This window comes from Bidens hawaiensis, unplaced genomic scaffold, assembly GCF_021521415.1.
Source record: "Bidens hawaiensis isolate Kalapana, Puna unplaced genomic scaffold, B.hawaiensis_p1.1 tig00056989_1, whole genome shotgun sequence".
NCBI lineage: Eukaryota > Viridiplantae > Streptophyta > Magnoliopsida > Asterales > Asteraceae > Bidens > Bidens hawaiensis.
The window spans coordinates 1-22,737 of NW_027500282.1; the positions used below are offsets into that span (position 1 = coordinate 1).

The window sequence follows — 22,737 nt, forward strand, 5'->3', positions numbered from 1 at the left end:
TTATCATTTGAGGAAGTGTCTAGCTGATGACACGTCTCACGTGCCGTTGATGGACATTGAGGTTGATGAACAATTGAACTACATCGAGCAACCGATAGAGATCGTTGATCGCAAGGAGAAGCAGCTTCGTCACAAGATTATACCTCTGGTAAAAGTGATATGGAAACACCGCAAGGGATCAGATGCTACTTGGGAAGCCGAGGATGAGATGCGCAAGTTTTACCCTAGTTTGTTTATGTAATAGTTAGGTTTCGGGGACGAAACCTCTTTAAGGAGGGAAGACTTGTAACATCCTAAAATTTTAATGTTGAATAAAGAAAGTTATGTTTAGTGATTTCGCGTTAATTATTTAATATCGAGTAAGGAGCGGATCATGGACTTGGAATAATTGAGATGGGTTAAATGAGAATGGGCCTTAGGTCCATGGGATTTAAGGGATATAAATATCCCCTAAAACCCCAAACCATCATTCATTCCATCTATTTTCTAACACTCCAAGACACACACACCACACACCAAACACCGCCGGCCGGCCGAGGAGAGGAACGGACAGATCTGAGAGAGAGAGAGCGTTGGTTGTGATTAAACAAGTAAACGAGATCCAAACAAGCTCAAAAAGGTATGATTCTTGATCTTTGAAGTTTAAAGATCCAAGTTTTATAGTGTAGATACGACCGAAAATGGTTGGGAAACGTAGTAGGTGATGTCGAACCATAACAAGGGTGTTAAAATCGCCCAAAATGCTGGACAGAAATCAAAGTCGTGGCTGATCTGGGCAACTTCGCCTGCAACTGGGCAACTTCGCCTTCAAAGCGATAACTTCGCCTGAGGCCAAGTACACCTAATTGATAACTTCGCTTACGGCCAAGTTCGCCTAACTGGTAACTTCGCCTGAGGCCAAGTTCGCCTAACTGGTAACTTCACCTAAAGCCAAGTTCGCCTGATAACTTCGCCTAGAGCTAAGTTCGCCTGAGGTTTAACTTCGCCTAAAGCCAAGTTCGCCTGATAACTTCGCCTAAAGCTAAGTTCGCCTAAGGTTTAACTTCGCTTAAAGTCAAGTTCGTTTAGAAAATAAATTAAAAATCTAATGAAAAATGTGTTAAGACAGTTAATGGAAATAAAATTTTTCCAAGCTGACCTGGCAGCTCGACCCCAGCCAGGGGCTCTGCCCCTTGGACCCTGCTAGGGGCTGCCGCCCCTAGACCCCGCTGCCAGGGGCGCTGCCCCCGGACCCCCGTTCGTTGTGGGTTATATAAAGATAGAAATACATTATGAGAAGTGATAGTTAATTGATACGTATACTTGTTATACAGTCAGCCGTGCACAACTGAAGAAAGGGATTACGATTAACGGTGAACGTAACCGTGTTCAGGTGAGTTTCTAGCCCCATTTATGTGTTATGTTTTCGGGGCTGTGTGCATACTCGATATGTTTGTTAATACGCTTATCCTAAGAGATAAGTGTATGCCTTATGTGAATGATGTGATATGTATGAATGATTGCTTGATGGTACGTGAACGATCTTCGGATATTGCACGTACTGTCAGGTTGTAACGCTAAGTATAAGGTAAGTATGATATGTATGCTTATGTGTATGAATGTGATAAAGTTAATAAAAGAAGGAAATGATGGTTGTATGGTAACGAAGAGGGAATCGAACCCTACTAATATTCGAGAACTAGGGAACCGAACCCTACTAATATTCGAGAAAAGAGGGACCGAGCCCTAATAATACTCGAGGAAAGAGGGGACCGAGCCCTAATAATACTCGAGGAAAGAGGGTACCGAGCCCTTAATAATACTCGAGGAAGGAGGGTACCGAGCCCTAATAATACTCGAGGAAGGAGAGTACCGAACCCTAATAATACTCGAGGAATGTAGGGCGTAATGCTCTTTATAACGTAAGATATGAAAGTAAGTTAATACAAAAGAAATTATGAAAGTAAGAGAGTATGAATGAAAGAATATAAGTTTATGTGTATTGTATAGTGTACGATTAACTAGAACTCACTCAGCGTAGCTGACTTTTAGTATGCACGCAGGTGAGTAGGATGAGGCAGCTCGCTTGAGGAGACACGTGGCATTGAACAAGAGTCTGGCATCGGAAGACTTATGATGTTTTAATTTTAATGCTTTAATGTTGAAAGACAAAGGATGTTTTGAGACAAGTTATGAATTATGTAATGTTTTATGAAAGTTTTATATTCCGCGTAAATATTTTAATTAACTCTGTTATTTAGAACTGTGTTTATGAGTAAATCCAACACGAAAGTAAGGCTACCGGTAACGGGGCCTTACACCAACGCAGCACGTTCCACGCACATATCGCGCGGTGCGTTTGGGTCCCGCCACCGACGCTAGGTTGGAGGCCCTAGAGTTGGAGATAAGGCGGATGTCGCGCCAGACGGACTGGCGGATGAGCCAGATGTCGCGCCAGATCGACTGGCTTGTTGCCACTCGGGTAGCGGAGCTGTCTGGACAGCAGTACACCGTGCCACCGCCACCACCCCCAGTTTTGACCACGAGGCGAGCACGTCTGGCGTGAGACGCGGACGGGGCGGCGACGTGGATGCCCCGGACGGTTCGGGGCCGAGGCGCAGGGGAGAGGACGACGCCGACGTTGGCGACGCGTTCGGGGGGCTCGTGGGCCACGACGACGATATGGGCATGGACATGGGGGACTTCACGTAGATTTTATGTTTTAGTTGTCGTATTTTCTTTTATTTGTACATATTTAACAATGATTTTTGGTATATATATGTGTTAACTGTTTTTCACCGAAAGGATATTAAATAATAAATAATTAATATATAATGATAATAATAATAATAATAATAATAACAAAATAACAAAGAAAAAAATAAAAAAAAAACATAATAAGACAAAATTGGTTGGATTTTCTAGGAACATACGCCGCGTATAGACCTATGCGCGGCGTATTGGCCGGTGTTTTAGTAATTGGGCGGTGTCCCTAGAAAATCCGTTTATAATACTTTTACCAAACTGCACCCAATTATCTCTCTTTTATTTATTTTTAACATTACATTGCATGGGTTTGGTTAAGAGTAGAATACATCTGGTTGTCACACGACCTAGAGTCTTAGGTCTTTTAATGTTTTATTAGGAAATATTTTCTGAATCGGTTAGACCGGTGGATATGGCACCTTTGAGCCATTCTTTCTCGTTCGCATCAGCTTGGCCTCTCTCACATTTCAACTAGACAGCTTGGCCTCTCTCACATTTCAACTAGACGTATGGATTATATTCCTCATTATTCACTATTTTATTATTTAAAATTATCTATATTACATTTAGAATTGACACATTCCTCATGCACGCCACAACTTATTATTTGAGTCTATTAACATAATAATATAAACAAGTTATTATTTAGAGTCCATTAAATAAAACTACTAAATCCAACCGTCTAAAAACTAAATCCATTAACAACAAACCATCGCAACTTCTAAATGTAACCGTCACCACTCACCACCAATCGTCACCATCATTACCCCCACCGTTTCATACCCTATATATAACCTTCTACGTACGCCCCGGCTAAATTCACTCTTAACATTCTCTATGTTTAGACGTGACGGCATAATCCACTTTCGTTGGACAAATCATGAATGTCCATTTCGTTCATCGCCTCCGGTGATGGATGCAACACGACGGTGCTAGATTTTCTTCTGGTTTGGAATTTTTCCAACGAAACCGCTACCCCATCATTTTTCTGGCTTTCGGACACTTACTTTTTTAGATGGAAGTATTCCGTTGGCGTATTAGATTTGACTCAAAACTTTAGTTGCGTCCGTATTTTATTCGCTGGTTGATTTCGATGATTTGTGTATCTGCTAATATGAAGGGAACAGGGAGGGAAGAAATGTGGACGGGAAGAGGAAAATGGGTTTTTAGTTTTTTTTCCTATTAATTAAATTTAGGACAGGTGTTTTCTTAATTACATGTTAGCGATATTCAAAGTTATTTTATTTATTTTTTTTGTAATTACAGCAACTATAACGTAAATTAATTGAAATGAAAATGTTTTTTTAGTAAAATTCAAAGTTTGTTTTGTGTGTAATTTATGTCACGTATCAATATATAATTTATATATTTGTTTAATTTTGGTGTAATTTGTTTTCATCACATAAAATTTAAGTTTCTTAGAATAAGATAAAACAAATGATACTTAGGGCCTGTTTGATTTGCAGAATTCAAAGGATTTTGATTGAATTGGAATTTAGATTCCATTCTTTGACATGCTTGGTTTGTTAATAATTGGAATTGGAATTGAATTAAAATCCCATCAAATCCTTTAGATATGGAATTCAGAATCCATCAATGAATGGAAGGAAAATTTAGGTAAATTACCAAATAACCCTTGTTGTCTCCTTCATCCAACCTCCATTCTCATCCTCACTGGAAATCCGACTCTCCACCTCCACCACCACCACAAACTCCTACGTTGGGTCCGCCGTTACAAGCCGCCAATTGATTGTATCAAGTTATTCGTGAATCGCTCCAGAGGTTTTCGTGGCTCTTGAATACCTCCACCGGCTTCAGATCGTGTACCGCGATTTGAAGTCAGAGAATATTTTGAATCTGGAAGATGGTCTATCGGATTTTGATTTGTGTTTCAGTTCAGTTCCGATGTCGCGCCGACACTTGATAAAATTCCGGTGACGAGAAGTAAGAAACGCCGGAGCCGTTGTGGTTGTTCCGGCGGTCATGCTAACTGGCGTATGCGTACATAGGAGAAAATGGTGATTGACTTCTTCTTGGCTTCTTGCAGATCCAACGAGGGGACAATTTGAATTTGGATCATTATTTTTATTTTTAATTCTAAAGGGTGGTTTTGTCTTTTTAATGTAAATTAAATTCCAATTTCATAAATTAATATAACTACCAAACACATCATAGGTTTTTAATGGAATCTTTCAATTCCAGTTCCAAATCTAATTCCAATTCCAATTCCAATTCAATTCCGACGAATTCCGCAAACCAAACGCCCCCTTATGTCGCATATCAATGTCATTTTTCATCAAAATTATCATATACTTAGGGGGTGTTTGGGATTGCTTATTTTCACCAACTTATAACTTATTAACTTTTTGAAAAGTAATAAGATGTTTGAGATTGTTTATATTGTGAGAAAACAATTCCATAAGTGCAAACTTTCTAGAATCCTATTGCTACTTGATTTGAAAGTAACACCTTTTTTCGTCTTCAATTTATTTATCTAGACACGTTGCAATCCTTTCGTTATTCTATTGGGTTACATTGTCATCCTTTTATTATTCCTATTATATAAATTTATTATTACATACAGTAAATAGGTAATTGTATTAATTAAATAACAATAAAGAGAAACATAATCACAAAAATGCAACAAAACAATAATGAACTTGATGGCTTTTCAAGACACTATTGCCAACCGTTGTGTTCTTTCATTTTTTTTCCTAATAACTACCTTTTAACTGTAAAATCATAACCGCCACCCCCTCCAAAACCTATAAATAAATCCCATACTCATCTATTCTCCACAACCCAAGTTAGCCTACACACATATGCTATATGCCTATATGCATTCTATCAATCATTAACATCGTGTGCGTTAATTACCATGGTGATAATGGCTAACAAAATTATAAAAGGCATATTACATCATTCTAGATTTTGTCCTCCGGTTTATCACTCAAATATTTGATTTGCACTCATGGCCTGTTCCGCTTACGATGACAACTTACACTTATAATCGCGTGCGCCCGATTGTTCAGAGATCGGTTCAAGAAAATTGCGTGCAAGAGTGTGCGATGGTACATGGATTGGTTCAAGAAATTGGCGTGCAACACGGTGCGTTGTTTCTCAAATTGATGGTTCGTTTGGCGCTGGAGCAAAACTTCATGATTTATGGTTGTTTGGTTAAAACGTCGGACCCACTATTACCCCATGGACTACAATAAAACCCATGAAACAGTTCCGGTAACACATTTTATGGCTATTATCCAAAAAGTTACACAAAAAATGCCAGTTTAACATAAAAATCTACTTTTTTCAAATTTGTTTTACAATATATGATTGAATATAGGGAGATATACGACATGCAAATGATCAGGTTAGAATTATTACGAGTGTGACGAGTAAAATTGTTATAATAATAAGTTGAAGTGTATTAATACGATTACTCTTTTCTATTATTATTTTTTCTGTAAAACAACCAATTAAATTCATCATCAAATTTATAATTAATTTAAATGTTCTTTTATTCAATTAAATTAGCCACTTATGTGCGTGACCATCATCAGTGACTTCACGTCACTAGTGAAATGAGATATGTTAGGCCGGTGTTCACTAGTCTCATTTGAATGAGGAGGATGCCACATCGGATCAATGTTGGGGTGTCAACTAATGCATACCCTTTGGCCTTAAAAGGTACGTTTGATTTACTTAAAAACCGCTACTTAAAGATTTATAGGGTCTGGTTGTTTATGTTTGTACCCTTGCACTTCAATATGGCTATCATACGACATTTGAGGGTTTGGGATTTTTTTATTTAAACGATTTATATTTCTACCTCTGAATTTTTATAGAGTTATTAGTTTAGAATGTGTTTTTCTACCTCTAAATTTATATTTCATTTTTTCTGTATGTTTTGTTAATTTTTTTTATTTAACCTATTATAATACATGTTTAATTAACCGTGTGGCTTGCTTCCTTTTACTGTTGTTAGGTTAAATCCTACATGGTCTATATTAATTTATCGATATATCAGATAACAAATACATTCTCACCAACCTCCTACAACCATATCTTAAAACGCGGGCTTCAATACTAGTTTATAATACAAGTACAGGAAAATAAATTGTTGTAAAAGTGGATTTAATTTTATATAATATATTAGTAAAATTAGAATAATACTTTAAATAATAACAACAAAAAAATAAAAAACAGTCAAATCAATGCGGATGCAAATAAGATTTTTGATCACGACCTCGCTTATTAAATAAGATTTTTGTCAAATCACATTTTCAAAATACAATGGGTCATTTTTCCACACAGAAATTAAATGATGCATGTCATAATATCAATGGTCTTACTTTTGCAATTTTATAATGGAGGTGAGGTGAATGATAACTTCTTGGCCACCCAATTTCATGCCATTTCTAGCATAGATGCTACAAATTCATCAAAAAGTAACCACATAAAAAAGCACATCTAGATGCTCAATCTTTAAAATGAAAAGTATGCATGTCGAAAGCACGAACAAACATGGATTGTAGCCCAGACAAGTCCGAGTACACTTAACCATCATAATCGTTCTTTACAAATTATAACTGTTCTTTACAAATCGTTAATTTAGTTGCTTTTTGTTTACTTAATTGTTTCATTTGAATAATGAAATTACACACGAGTAGAAAGTTATTCACATGTTAAGGAATGTGATATAGATGAGATTTTGAAGATCGTCTTAAATATTTCTTTATATTTTAGAGATAAGGTGTGAATAGGTGAGATAAGGTGTGAATAGGTAAAGGGATGGGGATGCTCTTATGAACCTTGCCAAGTTAGAAGGTCTCCAAAGGCTAAATAGACTACCCAAAAATCGAACCGACATCAAGCACCTCACAAATATAGTTAGTCAGATCAAACACCACCACAACACACTCATTTCACCCACCCTCAATATGGGGCTGTATGTTTTTTCACAAAAGATTTTCCTGACTTCTTTTGTATGCGTCGCGTAGACCACGCGCAAACGTTTAGGTTTGCAGATTGCTTGTTTTCGGAAGATATTTCATTAAAAAACGTCTGCGCGCCCTCCTATCCTATAAGACATGGACCACTCGCTTCTCAATTCTTCTAGCATCTTCCCATTTTATTATTTTCCATCAGGTCTCAAAAAACTCTCTCAAAACCCTAGCCCCCTTTCATCCATCCCATCTCCTGCCCCTCCATCTCCACCTCCGGCCGCCGCTCACCTCCACCTCCGGCGACCTCCACCTACGGCAGCGCATGTCACCTCCATTGTCTATTAACAAGGTAAGCTTCTTGAATATTGATTATGTTTAGGTTTGAATAATGTTCTTAAAGGGTGAATTTGGTCAAAGAATAACCAATATCAAATTAGTTAGATTCAATGGCACACCAGGTGTTTGCTAAAATGCCTAATTGAAAGGTGATGTGTATTTGGATGAAATTTGTGTAGCTTTATCTGAACAAAGTTTATTTCATTGTAAAAGTATATACTAAACCGAGGTTTATTTCACAATTTTGTCTTGTTTTGTCCTCATTTTTAATGTGTGGTGTATATTGATGTTAAAGGACTTTTTTATTTAAATTTTAGCTTATTTAAAAATTTCTGTTTTATTTTAACAGCCTGTAGACGTAAAAAATAAACAGTCTTCCCTTTAGGTTGGGGCTGATGTATGAGTTTTCTTTTGGGAACGTGTCAACCTAGCATCCCATGATTCCATACTCGAAAAATGGAGATTATCAGATGGGTTAGTATTCGTCAGTGACCCAAATGACCGTTAAAAAAAATAAAAAAAAAATCTAATCTTAACAATAGAAAATAAATAAAACTATGAGTTACTATTTTGAAAACTCAAAACTCAACTTGTCATGCTTTCCACACTAAATTTCATAAACAAACCTAAACTAAATAAAAAATAAGCTTAACTAGTATTCAGGGCCCGTGCTTTGCAACGGGATTGTTGAACTGAACAATAAAAATATGTAAAAACGTTAAACCACAAACGCGCTGCAGGTCAATGTGAATTCAGTTGGTATCAGCTTACGGAATCAGAAAAAAAAAATCCTTCAACGAGAAAATAAAACAAATTATCATATGTAAAACAAAAAAAATGGCACATTATAGCTACGAACTGATGCGAATTCGGTTGGTAGCGGAGTTACCAACACTAACTCGTAAACATAAATTAGTAAGCCAAAAAACATATTTTAAATATGTGACATCAAACATCAAAACTTGGATCAAAACACATGTGATGAAGGGATATTTGTAAATGATATATTCGTAAATCATGAAAAAAAAAGTTTCAATTAGGTTTATTGGATTTTAATAATCCCTATTGACTGGTATTGGCCAATAATAATCCCTATTCATTTTATCACCACTGGCGGTCCCAAATTTAAAAAAGTTGGCCCCCTAATGGTCCCCCCGTTAAAAATGACTTAACGGCGTTATACTTTTTTCCGAAATTCAAACTAATGTTTTAGGGCTTTTGATCGGAAGGATGATACGAGTCGATTGATGTAAAACTTAGCTCGAAACGGTGATCCAGGCGACTTGATTTTTGTTAATTGTAAGTTTAGACACCCGAATTGAAGCATTGTTTCGTCGTTTTGGAGCACCGTTTCGAACGAAGTTTTACATCAATCGACTCGTATCCTCCATCCGATCAAAATCCCTAAAACATTAGTTTGAAATTCGGAAAAAAGTATAACGTCGTTAAGTCATTTTTAACGGGGGACCATTGGGGGCCAACTTTTTTAAATTTGGGACCGCCAGTAGTGATAAAATAAATAGGGATTATTATCGGCCAATACCAGTCAATAGAGATTATTAAAATCCAATAAACCTTTCAATTATTGTAAAGATGAACTATAAGAATTATGAAAATAACAATTAGAAAAATCATTTAACCAACAAATAAATCATGTAATACCGACACTCACCAAATTAAAAGTTTAAAAGTATAGGTTTTAAATGTTATAACAGTCGACACGAAAAGTAAAATAAATAAAATAAAATCATTTGATAGTATAAGGAAAAACATATATAAATAATAAATATATAATAAAATAAAGCCTAAGGTACTATTTGTTTTTTCAGAGATAAAATGTCTGCAGTCTGCGGACCACATCTGCAGACATCTGTAGCATAAGAGGTGGACCAAACCTCTGCACTCTACAAAAAGAAGACTGTTTGTTTTTTAACGTCTACAGACTACTAAAACTTTCAACATAAGCTTCTATACCAAAAACACAAATTATTCGGCAACAATTAAAAATATAAATCCAAATTTTATACCTCTGAACTAGCAAATTATAAAATTTACATAAACAATTTTCCACATGAATGTTTTTCCTCAAAAAGTTTCTTCAATTGTTTTCGAAAGTAGATAGTTCATACAAACGAATGAAACGAACCAAAACTCGAGCTTAAAACAACTCACAAGCCGATGACATAAACCTAAATTTTCTACAAACCTTTTTCAACAAAAACTTTCTATAGACTTTTTATAATCCTTAACTTTCTACAAACTTTTTTCAATTAAAAACTAATAATACTTGAACAATTATGCAAAATTATAATTGAACAAAAAAGAAAAAAAAACTAATCAATTTACAACTCAATTGAACAAATCAATTAACAAGAATTCAATTAACAAAAACTTAATAACTTAATTGATATCTGATGAAAATAATGAGTTTAGAAGATGTTGGAAGACTATGGTCCAAGTCTGCACCAAGAAGAGGGTGCGCAGACGTTTTTTAATGAAATGTCTTCGAAAAAACAAACAGTCTACAAAGGGCAATGTCTGCGCACTGCAGACAAAAGAGACTAGGAAGATCTTTTGTAAAAAAACAAACACACCTAAGTAATGAAACAATAAAAGACATTAGTCTTTGTTTTAGTTGTTGTAGCATTATTATATAATAAACAATCAAAACATGTATTAATAATGTACAGGAAATTAAATAGTGACTTTGTGAGGAGAACCAAATTCTCTTTTTAATATATATATATATAATTAAATTCGAATCAGTTTTAACTTTATTTTATTTCCATCTTATTATTCATATCATTTGCCTACGTACATTTTGTAAGTCGACAGCAAGAAAAAAAAACTTGCATAGCAAGAATGTAAGATCCACACACGTTTACTAATTTTTAGGCATAACATGTGTAGTTTAATTATATTAGAAAAAAATAAATTAGAAACATATATAAATTAAAGGAATCTTTGTCATTTTGGTTGACATAGCATATACTACGATAATTTAATAACATATCTAAAGATGGATAATTGGCTCGTTTAGAAGTCAATTTGTTTAATGATTTGTACCATGTTAAGGGTATGCTTAAATTAACTTGGAAAACAATTTATTGATTTATTGGGTTTTTCAAAAAAATCAATATATATTTAGTAATCACAAAAGTCATTTTTATATTAGTTTTTTATAAGGTCTAAAAGTTGTATTTTAAAAGTCACAAATCCTGATGTTTCAAAATGACTTTTTAAAAAAGTTAATAAGTTGTTTTCATATTAAATTTTTAAATATCATATAATAATTTTTGTTATTCAAAACATATGAATAGACATCTTGTAATGAGAAGAATATCTAATAAATATGAACTCTTTAAGAGAAAACAATACGATCTAAGAGTGAACGTAATGGGGCGACTTTGTGTGGGTTTTTGAGCGACTTTGGGTTATAACACCACTATACCTCTAAAATAATAATAAAATAAAAGAGAAGGGGGGGTTGGATTTTTGGGTTATAACACTATTACACCCCTAAAATACAAATCGTTTCTCTATTATGGTGACGCTACGTGTCAAAAATACTCATATTTTGTAACTCTTCGCTACACAAAACCCAACTATCCATACCTAAGGTATATGTCATGATCTAGGAGTCCATAGTCACATGCGTATTATGATTACTTTTTCGTCCATGAGATAATATTTTATATTATATGACTTAATTGGGTTAACACTTGTTATTTACATTCCGAAAGTCTTGACTCTTATCCAAATGGTTCACCTGTGCGTACGGGACACTTTTACGTGTGTAATGAAATAGGATCATGGGCGGATCTAGAGTGGGTTCACCGGATTCACGGGAATCCACTGAGTTTCGGATTTTTAGTAGAACGTCCATATAAAAAGACTTGAGTGAACCAACATATATAAAATATAGAGTGAACTCTTACACAAATTGAACAAATGTTGTAGTGGTTAAGTCTCTACTTTATAGTTGGAGACACCTAGGTTCGATTCTCTCTTGCTGCATGTTCTCTAATATTTTTTATTCAAAACATATATAAATATATAAATATGTTTTGAATAAAAAATATTAGAGAACATGCAGCAAGAGAGAATCGAACCTAGGTGTCTCCAACTATAAAGTAGAGACTTAACCACTACAACATTTGTTCAATTTGTGTAAGAGTTCACTCTATATTTTATATATGTTGGTTCACTCAAGTCTTTTTATATGGACGTTCTACTAAAAATCCGAAACTCAGTGGATTCCCGTGAATCCGGTGAACCCACTCTAGATCCGCCCATGATCCTATTTCATTACACACGTAAAAGTGTCCCGTCAAGTACCCCTGAGTTTAGATATTTTTAGATATATAAATTTTGCCTAATCTTTATATATCTAAAAAATATCTAAATTTTGCCTAATCTTTATATATCTAAATTTCATTACACACCTGAGTTTAAATATATAAACATGAAAGCTAACTCGTGTTCGTTTATTGTTTTGAACCCCGTCATGTGCAACAATATCTAAATTTCTGCTAAAGAAAAATCAATAGTCCAACAAACAACCTAATCTTGGTCAGAACCCCTGGTCACGCCGATTTTCTCCAAACAAAAAAGGCAACCAATAATATCTAAATTTTGCCTCTCTCTCAAACCCACGTTCACCTCTTTCTGTTTACTCCGATCGGCGGTTGGTAGCGGCGGTACACGTTGGTGATGCGGTGGACCTGCTTTCGAACGGTAACAAAACCTTCAATCGACGGCGGCGGCGGAACCCTAGCGCAGTAGGGTGGCGGCGGCGGAAGGTTGGTTCCCGTGTTCTTCGTGTGATCCGAACCTAAGCTCTGATACCACTTGTTAGGATTAAACGCACACACGAAACCGAACACACACACGAAAGCAATAAACGAACACGAGGATTTAACGTGGTTCGGTCTAAACTGACCTACGTCCACGAGTGGCAACTAGGTATATCTTTATTGAGTGACAAAATATTACAAGTACATAATGTTGTTTATATAGATGTTTATATAGAGACTGAACTAGGGTTAGTAAATTATTATGCAAGAAATCTAAACCGGGCCGGGCTTGGGCCCGACCGCCCACACCCGTCTCCTCTTTTGACTTCATATAATAAACCGGGCCAACCAGGCCTACGAACCCAACAGGTATGTATGAAATCTGTAGCATTGATCATTAATATACGAGGTGATCAATATTTTGTACATCATAAATATTATAATTTTGACTATGGTACAACAGTGAGGGCATTAACTTCGATATTTCAACAATGGGACGTTCAAATTCCGAGGAACTTGTGGAACATCAGCGGAGAACCATGCAGTGGGACAGCTCTTGGACCAGATTTCGATGTCGATTACAACAATCCGGCAATTGAATGTAATTGCAGCTTTGACAGCAACACCACTTGCCATATCATTAAACTGTAAGTCCTTTGTTTCCTTGAATCGCCTGCTCACTCGTCGTTTCGTTTTCCTTGAGGATATTACATTCAACATTGTTGTGAATTTCCATATAAAGGCGCGTTTTGGATAAAATTAAATAAGGTTATGCGCAGTAATGCTATGACTTCAAGATCGATACATGTAGTTGATAAAAGACTTGGTTTTGCAATCCAAAAGGGGCTAGCGGCATAGCTTGTTGCCCGTTTGCCTTCAATTTCAATGGAAACGAATATATAAACGTAAATTACGAACTATTTCACATTAAAAAAATAAGGTTCTTGAAACTTGAATCACAGTGGGATCTGACTTGGATACAGGATATTATTAAGTGTTGTTAAACTTGTCATGTTATGCATCCAGGAAAGTGGGCAAACTTAACAGGCAAGGGGTTATTCCTGAAGAGATTGCTGCTCTAACTTATCTCACCGTATTGTATGATTTTCCTTCTTTTTTAAAGAAAAGTTGTAAATCAAATTCAAACATTAGTCTTAAAATGGTCTATTTTCCATCACAGTGATGATATCATATGCAATCAATTATATCTGCAGGAAAATTGATCAAAATGCATTCACTGGTACCTTGCCTGCATTCCTTGGAAATTTGTCTGCCATGACTTACTTGTAAGTTTAGCAGGTTTATTAAATTATTTATTCGAATTGACATGTGTCTATACTAATTTTAATTATTTGATTGATCTTAACAGGTCATTAGCACACAATCAATTCTCTGGTACCATACCCAGGGAGCTTGGAAATCTTAAGAACCTAATTATGCTGTGAGTTGGATCTTTACATTTATATCATTTTCTACTTAAAGTTGGATCTTTACATAATATGGTTAAAGTTGCCTGTTTGTTTCAGGGCTGTGAGTTCCAATAGATTTTCAGGCACTCTTCCCCCAGAACTTGGAAGCCTAGTCAAGATGGAACTACTGTATGTTTCTTTGAATATATGAATTATTGATATATGTAGTATTTGATTGGAAGCTAATTCATATAATCTTAACTGAATTTTGCAGTTATCTGGACAGTTGTGGCCTTGGCGGCGAGATTCCCTCGACATTTGCCAACCTCACAAAAATGCGTGAGATGTACTCTTGTTTTTGTCCCATGAATATTCTTTTATTGTTGTGAAATAAGTGAAAACCAGGTATTTTATGATCGGTTATTTTTACGTTCAGGTGGGCTTCAGACAGTCCATTTTCTGGAAAGATACCTTCTTTTATAGGAAGCTGGACAAAATTGCAGAAACTGTAAGAATGGTTATAGTACACAATTATGAAGTTACAAAAATGTAGACTACTCATTTTGCATATGTTTTGACTTTATAGGAGACTTCAAGGGAATAATTTTGAAGGACCTATACCAGCTAGTTTTTCAAATCTAACCTCATTGACCTCTTTGTGAGCTACATATACATACTCTTTCTCTTGATGTTTCTTCCTCTACTTAATCAAACTACATGAAATTTTACAGGAGAATAAGTGATTTGCAGAGTGTGAGTTCATATCTTGATTTTATTACCAGTTTGAGGAACGTAACTGACTTGTAAGGCACGGGGGCGTTTGTGCAATTCTCTGTATTTTCTATTTTACCCGTCTGACCCATTAAAGATAAGACATACCCAAATCGACCCATTTATATAGATGGGTCAAAATTGCCACCTTTAATTCATCATGCATGCCTATCTTCTTGTGTATATTTCAATTTTCATGTTACTAACTATTTTTTAATGTTTGACCAGAGTTATAAGAAATGCATTAGTTTCTGGTCCTATTCCGTCAGACATTAATCAACTACAACAACTAGTTACACTGTAAGTTATAATGCAATACTAATTAAATAATTTCACATTTCTACTACTAAATTTCATTCATTATTTATTGAGTTTTGCAGAGATTTAAGCTTCAACAATTTAAATGGTTCACTTCCACAAACATTAATGAATATGAGCTCTCTAGTATCTCTGTAAGTTATTACTAAACCTTCCCTTACAATGTCTGATAAATGTAACTGTTTCACTTATACAAAGTTGTTTATTGTTCTTAATGTGATCAGATTCCTTGGAAACAACAGCTTGTCCGGTTCTCTTCTTCCTGATAAAAGCACAAATCTTCTGAACATGTAAGTTTTTTTCTTTAAACAAGGTTTTAAGATTTTCAGTCTCTTGATTTGATGAAATTTTATTTTCAGAGATTTGTCTTACAATCAACTGTCGGGATCTTTCCCTCAATGGGTGACTCCAATGTGGTCAAGAGCTAATCTGCAATTGTATGTTTACTTCTCTTCATTAACTTTAAGGATTTTAGTGACTTATAACTTTAAACTTAAAATGTATACTTGTTATTTCAGGAATTTGGTGGCAAATAACTTCATATTTGACAGCACAAACATAAGGTAATAATTTAAATACCCTTTATATAATAACTTTATGTTGAAAGTTCTATATTGTTATTGAGTAATTGCATCTCCATTTGCAGTATTTTCCCAGGATTAAACTGTCTTCAACGAGGCTTTCCTTGCAACAGGAACACAGCACCTTGTAAGTTCATTGTTCCCTTGCACATCTATCTCTAACTATTTTTAGATAAGACTTGGGGAGCAAGTTACTTCTCCAACAAGTTATTTATCAGATAGGTTTTGTTTCCATTTATTTGCCAATTAAATTAGGAATATTGGTTTTAAATAATTCCAACTATGCCTTGTTGGTAAATATCAGTCCAACTTTACACTTGCCTGTTGACAATCCCAACTATTGGTGTATTTGCTTTTAACGGGCCGCGACTAACGGATGACTAACTCCGTTAGTCTAATGCTTACGTGGCACGCCTAGTTGTCAAAAAAAAAATCTACATGGCAACATTACGTGGCATTTAATGCTGAGTGGGCTGCATTGTTGGACCCATCACTAAACACAAACTTATCATCATCTTCGTCATATCGTTATCAACCTACAACAATCATCAAATCAACCCCTAAATCATACATCTCCACACTAATTTTGAGTCTAGATCGGGTCTCCTTCAAGATCAACATTCATTTCCCCTCTTTTAACTCTAATTCGCAACAAGTTTTTGTCAAACTAATTTTGGATCTAATTGTTGCTTTCTTTGTGATATTCGGCGACAGTTTTAGTCTAATTCCTGAGATTCAGTTGAAGGGGTAGGAGAGGGTGGTGTTTTCGGCAACGGTTGCAGACGAGACGGTGGCGGCAGAGTGCGGCACAGAGATCGAGCGGAAGTTGCAGGTACAGAAGCCAAGCAAAGTTGCAGGTGATGGCCGGAGAACATGGTGGTCGCGACAATTTCTGTTTGGATCTCCACCGCCGGTGGCCGACGAATAAGATAATGGTGGGGGCTGTGGGTTCCGGTGGTGGTTGTAGGGAATGAACATGGTGGTGGTTATGGGTTCCGGTGGTGGTTGCAGGGGATGAACATGGTGGTGGTCGTGTGTTCCGGCGATGGTTGCGGCGTGTGTTCCAGCGATGGTTGTAGGGGTGGTGGGCTGGTGGTGGGTTGCAAAGAGTGGATCTGATGAAGATGATAAGTTGTGTTTAGTGATTGTCCAACAAGGCAGCCTACTCATCATCAAATGCCATGTAATGTTGCCACGAAGATTTTTTTTGACAACTAGGCGTGCCACGTAAGCATTAGACTAACAGAGTTAGTCATCCGTTAGTCGCGGCCCGTTAAAAACAAATACACCAATAGTTGGGACTGTCAGCAGGCAAGTGTAAAGTTGGAACTGATATTTACCAATAGGGCATAGTTGAGATTATTTAAAACCAATATTCCATTAAATTATAAAGGGTTAATCCATATTAGTTTCACACGTGAACAGATCGTGGATAAAGATGGTTTAGCTTATATATTTAATTAAGAGATTGTGTTTTAATAGGGTTTGATTATTTAATTTTTTTAGAGTAATTAGTGTTGGTAATTCCAGACCGTATTCACAAGTTGGTGAATATTGAAGGGCCTAAGTTGACAAATCGGTCAAGTTGGTTTAGTTTCCTAGTTGTAATATAACTAATATAGTAGTGTCTTGGTCACCATGTTAAAGTTAGATTATAAATACAGGGCTTGGTCAGATGATCAATAGAGAATAATTGTAACGGGTTTTGAGTTGGTTTCTCAATGTTCAATTAGTCTATGTGATAGTTTGAAGTTGTGTTTATAAACTTCTAATTGAGTCATCATTTAAATAGAGGTTTATTCAAGGTCAAATATGTAATTATTACTTTTAGTAGGATTAATATGTATTAGTGTAAATTAATATGTAACCACCCGCGAATAAATAGGGCAGGACATCTATCAGTTGTTCATTATAAATCTATCAAGAAGCAAACATGGCGACCAATGCAAGTGGAGTCTCGTTACCGGTACTAACCACAACCAACTACACCTCTTGGGCGGTCAAAGCTGAAACAATCCTAAGAGCAAACGGTGTTTGGGAAGCAATAGAACCTGCAACAGGATCAACAGTCGATGATAGGAAGAACTGCATTGCAAAGGCGATCATATATCAATCTCTACCTGATGATCTGTTGCTACAAGTTGCTAAAAACAAGAGTGCCAAGGACGTGTGGAATTTGCTTCATGCTCGGCACCTTAGAGCCGATAGAGGTCGGAAGTTTCGTTTGGAGAGTTTAACGAATGAGCTGGAATCGTTGAGGATGAAAGAACACGAATCTATTGGTGAATTCTCCAACAAGCTTAGTGGATTTGAGGCGAAATTTAAAGACCTTGGATCGAGCCTTGAGGATGAAGTGATGGTTAAAAAGCTTTTTCGTTCTGTTCCGAGAAAGTTTGTTCCAATGGTAGCGTGCTTTGAACAAATTTTTTATTTGAAAGCTATGCCTTTTGAGGAAGCTGTTGGAAGATTGAAGAAATACGAAAAGCGGATTAACGGGCTACATGTAACTCAAGAAGATCAAACAAGTGGTGATCAAGAAGAAAGACGGTATGGTCGGGGCCGAGGGTATGTCAATAGAGGTTGCGGTAGAGGGCGAGGAAACTTCAACAAAGACAAAAGTAACTTTAGATGTTACGAGTGTGGAATGTTTGGACACTTCACGTACGAGTGCCCCTTGAATCAGGATTAAGGGGGTATATGAGAAGGGTTTATCCATATTGCCTTCACATGTGAACCGATTGTGGATAAAGATTGTTCAGTTTATTTCTTTAGTTAATAGTTTGAGTTTTAGTAGGGTATTGCTATTTAGTTTATCTATTATATTTTGATAATAGTTTTAAGTTGTGTCTAAGTTAGATTATGACCGAGTCATTTAAATCTGGAGTTATGGACTACTTATGGTTACTTATTATTAAAATTAGTGTCGTGGTGTCCCACAAAAATCTCGGTTTTCTTGTCTTCTTGTTCATTGACTGTTAGTGTGTGATCTGGGCCAACAATTGGTATCAGAGTGGGTTAATCCAGAGTGTTTTTCACATGTGAACTGGTTATGAATAATGGTTTAGTTTAATTGTTTAATTAAGAGGTTGTGTTTTAATAGGGTATGGTTATTTAGTTTATCTTATAGTTTGAAATTGTGTTTAAGTAGGTTCTGGTTGAGTCATTTGCATAGACGGTTAGGGTTGTTTATCTTATACACGGAGTTTTTTAAACTTATTTACAAAATCAGCGTCGTTGTGCTCCACAAATGTCCCGATTCTCTTTTCTTGTTCATATTTGTGTGCGAATGGGCCAACATCATATATCCTCCAAGAATTTTTAATTCATCAGTTTAGTCAGAAATGATGATGTGGCGATTGATGATGATATTTGTTGCTTGCTAAAGATTCCAGCTTTGCAATCAAGTGTGGCGGTCCGGCAATGAGATCCCTCACCAACGTTTTATTCGAGACCGAGAATGACACAACCCTTGGACCAGCTTCCTATGATTTATATCAAGAAAAATGGGCAGTTAGCAATGGGGGCATTGTCATTGACCGACCCGACCCGACATTTATAGTTTCCACCTCAATGCGAGTTGATAACACAAGATATCCAGAACTTTTCGGAACTTCTAGAAAGTCTCCAGGCTCTCTTAGATACTATGGTTTAGGGCTGGTAAACGGGCCGTATACTGTAAGACTTTTCTTTGCAGAGACTGTTTTTAACCGAACACCTAACACCTGGACGGGTCATGGCAGACGCATGTTTGATATATACATCCAGGTTATTTCTTTATTTTCCTTGAAAATATATCTGAATTAGGGGCTTGTAAACAAACTGAGCAAACACGAATCGGGTTTTATTGTTCTAGTTAGTTCACTAAGAATGGATGTGTTCGTGTTCGTGTTTGTTTATGTGTGTTTATTAACAGTGTAAACGAACAGCTCACAAACGTAGACGAACGAACATTACTAATGTAGATGAACAAACGTAACTGAGCTAAAACCAATTAAAACTAAATGTAAACAATAATGTGTTGGGCCTAAAACTAGACTAAATTATAATGTGCCCAAAAAGTTTAAATGAATATATTAATGAACGAGAACTTAAACAAAAGCAAACTAACAAACATAAAAAAACATAAGCGAATATAAATCAACTAACATAAGTAAACTTTCATGAACATAAATGAACGAGTGAAGCATGTGTTCATGGTGGTTCCTTTATTAAAAAAACGAACTTCCTGCCGGACAGTTCACTAAACGTTTGGTTCATTTACATGCCTAGATATTAGGCAAGAAAACTAACTAGAAATTAAAGTTCTCTCATATGTTTTGAAACTTAACTTAAATACTGTTTCTTCTTTTTTTTTTATTTTTTGCACTTTTTCAAAAAAGCAACTTAAATTCGTTGTCAATTTCTCTAGGGAAACCGTAGACAGAAGGATTTTGATATATCAAAAGAGGCAGGCGGTATTGGAAGAGCTCTTGAAAAGGAATTTGATGTTTCTGTGACACAAAATTTTCTTGAAGTTCATCTGTTTTGGGCCGGGAAGGGGACCTGCTGCATACCTGAGCAAGGAGATTATGGACCTTTAATTTCTGCCATACAAGTTTCTCCAGGTACATGAAATACACACTTTTCTTATTTTATGCTGATTTATGTGATTACTAATTATTTATTATTTTAATCACAGGTTTTAAAGTTAAGAGCAGCTCAAACAAAACTGGAATGATTGTTGGTATTGTAGCTTCCGTGGCGGCTGTCAGCCTTCTGCTTTTAGTTTTTGGTTTTTACATGAAAAGGAAAAGGTCAAAACATGGGGAAGAAGACGGTAATGGTTATGATTTCTTAATATTCTATTGAGAAAATTACATACACGTCTTATATCTTTATACCTACTTGCATGTTATGTTCTTTATCTTCAATAATTACGTTGGTCATCCTTTATGTAAGTGTTTACACTAACTAATTAAATAATTTAAAGATCAATAGTTTTAAATTTCTTAAATAGTCCTTTAGGGGTTAAAAGACCAAACTGTCCTTAACAGAAAAAAGTTAATTTCAGTTGGTGTAAACTGTAAAAGACCTAATTTGTTACAAAACACTTACATAGAGGAAGTCCAACTAGTTATTGAAAATAAAGGACCAAACATGCGAGTAGGTACAAAGATGACATTTTTTTGTAATTTATTTTTCTTTTATGTTTCTTGAAGGCAATCCTTACCTTTTTTTAATACATATTTTTTTCCATTATTAACAGAAATTCTTGGAATTGGACCTAAAGTACAAACTTACACCTATGCGGAACTGAAAGCTGCAACTGCAGATTTCAGTAGTGCTAATTTGCTAGGAGAGGGTGGTTTTGGACCTGTTTACAAGGTTTGATATTTACTGATATTTGGTTGCATAATAATTTAATAATAAATTATGATATGTCACAGGGTATACTGAATGATGGAAGTGTAGTAGCAGTTAAGCAACTGTCAGTAGCATCACACCATGGAAGGAGTCAGTTTATAACCGAAATTTCAACCATTTCAACTGTCCAACATTGGAACCTTGTAAAGTTGCATGGTTTTTGCGTAGAAGGCTCTAGAAGACTTTTGATTTATGAGTATCTTGAAAATAAAAGTCTTGATCAAGCACTCTTTGGTATGTCAAATATTTAATATAATTCACATGCTTGCTCCCATCACATTACCAAAATCTGAATATCTTGATATTATTTAGGAAAAACCAATGTGCGCCTTGACTGGTCAACACGCTTTAATATATGTTTGGGAACAGCAAGAGGACTAGCTTATCTTCATGAGGAATCAAGGCCTAGAATTGTGCATCGGGACGTGAAAGCGAGTAATATATTGCTTGATGGACAATTATGCCCCAAAATATCTGATTTTGGATTAGCAAAATTATATGATGATAAGCGAACCCACATGAGCACTCGTGTTGCAGGAACCATGTGAGTTTTTATACTCTTCTAGCCTTGTTAAAGAAATATGTTAATTCTGTTTCACAACTAACTAAATGTTTATGATTTGGATCATATATAGCGGCTATCTTGCACCAGAGTATGCAATGCATGGACATCTAACATCAAAGGCTGATGCTTTTGGATTTGGAGTTGTGTGTTTGGAGATTGTTAGTGGGAGGCCCAACTATGATGACAAACTGGACCCTGAACAGAAGTATCTCTTACCATGGATAAGTTGATTGGGCCTAGGGGATGTATTTAGCCTCAAAAGGCCTCTGTTCATAATTTCATTTCATATATAACAATCAAAAGAATTTATGGTATTTTGCAGGCATGGACTTTATACGAAAGCAACCGGTACCTGGAACTCATAGATCCATCTTTGCCGTCTTTTAACGAACAAGAAGCTACTCGCATGATAGGTGTAGCACTTTTATGTGTTCAAGCATCACCCGCGTTAAGGCCCACAATGTCGCGTGTAATTACAATGCTTTCAGGTGACGTTGAAATACCCGCGGTCACAACAAAGCCAAGTTATTTGACAGACTGGGATTTTAATGATATTACCAACACTTTTGACGATGAAGAACCTATGTCTTCTGAAAATACAACTATAATGACTACAACTGCAACTGCAACTACAAACACAACCTCAACTGGTGTGGATTCCATGCCATCACCCATAATGTTGTCGGAGGTTATACGCAAGGGGAGTCTTAGAGAAGGAAGGTGATACCATTGTTGATTATTGTTGTTCATATGGTTGCATTTTTGAATACCACAACGTTTTTGTTCATAATTAAGGACACATACAAATTTTTATTATATTTTGTTACCACATCGTTTGTTCATAATGAAGGTCACATTTTTGTCTCA

At 35.8% G+C, this 22,737-nt stretch overlaps 1 pseudogene across 1 annotated transcript; it reads left to right on the top strand.

Annotated features, from left to right (window-relative positions):
- The first annotated feature begins 13,286 nt into the window (after window positions 1-13,286).
- Window positions 13,287-22,632, top strand: LOC143601698 (putative LRR receptor-like serine/threonine-protein kinase At1g56140; annotated as a pseudogene). The gene is made up of 23 exons (XR_013147704.1): window positions 13,287-13,470; window positions 13,850-13,921; window positions 14,038-14,109; window positions 14,193-14,264; window positions 14,350-14,421; window positions 14,507-14,578; window positions 14,669-14,740; window positions 14,819-14,890; window positions 14,964-15,035; window positions 15,232-15,303; window positions 15,384-15,455; window positions 15,546-15,611; window positions 15,681-15,758; window positions 15,840-15,884; window positions 15,968-16,029; window positions 19,288-19,667; window positions 20,311-20,506; window positions 20,581-20,718; window positions 21,148-21,266; window positions 21,329-21,539; window positions 21,618-21,849; window positions 21,941-22,115; window positions 22,193-22,632. The product of XR_013147704.1 is annotated as a putative LRR receptor-like serine/threonine-protein kinase At1g56140 (transcript).
- Window positions 22,633-22,737: the final 105 nt, after the last annotated feature.